At 50.3% G+C, this 819-nt stretch overlaps 1 non-coding gene across 1 annotated transcript; it reads left to right on the forward strand.

Moving 5' to 3' along the window:
* Nucleotides 1-360: 360 nt before the first annotated feature.
* LOC120921762 lies at nucleotides 361-519 on the forward strand. Its single transcript, XR_005744959.1, has one exon. It is a non-coding gene; the product is annotated as a U1 spliceosomal RNA (small nuclear RNA).
* The last annotated feature ends 300 nt before the right edge of the window (nucleotides 520-819 follow it).

Below are 819 nucleotides of genomic sequence, written 5' to 3' on the forward strand. Positions count from 1 at the left end.
AGTATGTATAAGTAAAATTGTATAGCGTAATAACCAGGTTCAAACTTACCAACCAAATTGCAAGCCGAATTCAGCTGTCTAACTTCGTATGTTAAAAGCAGAGGATTGGTTGCACACATTTGCAAATATATGGATAAGCCACAGGCCGCTTACAAGGCTCTCTGCATTACTGTGGTCCTAACTAAACTTTTCTAGTTTCCTCAATGAGGCATACAAGTGCTAATGAGTAGATGGAGAGCAGGTGACAAGGGGTGTGTGTCACCTGCCAACCTTCATCTAAAATAGGTATGGCAATAAAAAGCACTAACCAGGAAGAGATGTTCCCCTGACCGGGGGCTGCTAGAGTGACGATTCCAACTCATACTTACCTGGCAGGGGAGACACCATGATCATGAAGGTGGTTCTCCCAGGGCGAGGCACGGCTATTGCACACTCTAGGCCGTGCTGATCGTGGTTGTCTTCCCTGCCGCTTCTCGGCCTTTTGGCTGGGACTGGGTGTGGTATCTGTCCTTATCAGTTGTCAGCGGAGCGCTGAAGCACCTCCTACATGGGGAGGTTGGATGCAATCCAATGACGTCATTGCACCTGAAAGGATGGTTTCAGCAGGGACTACGCTGTGCTGCCCGACAGAATACTGGGGGCCGGCCCATGGTTGAGTCTGAGCCATCTGGAAGGGTGCTCCTGGTGAGGATGGGTACTGCGTTTGGTCTTGGTCTTTTTGCCGAGTTCTAGTCTGGCCTTCTGGCTGGCTGGTGTAAGTGCTATCTCTGTCAGCGATCTGGTTGGAGGAGCTGGTAATGCCCTGGGATATGACGGGGT

The sequence above is a fragment of the Rana temporaria genome (genome assembly GCF_905171775.1).
Source record: "Rana temporaria chromosome 4 unlocalized genomic scaffold, aRanTem1.1 chr4h, whole genome shotgun sequence".
Taxonomy (NCBI): domain Eukaryota; kingdom Metazoa; phylum Chordata; class Amphibia; order Anura; family Ranidae; genus Rana; species Rana temporaria.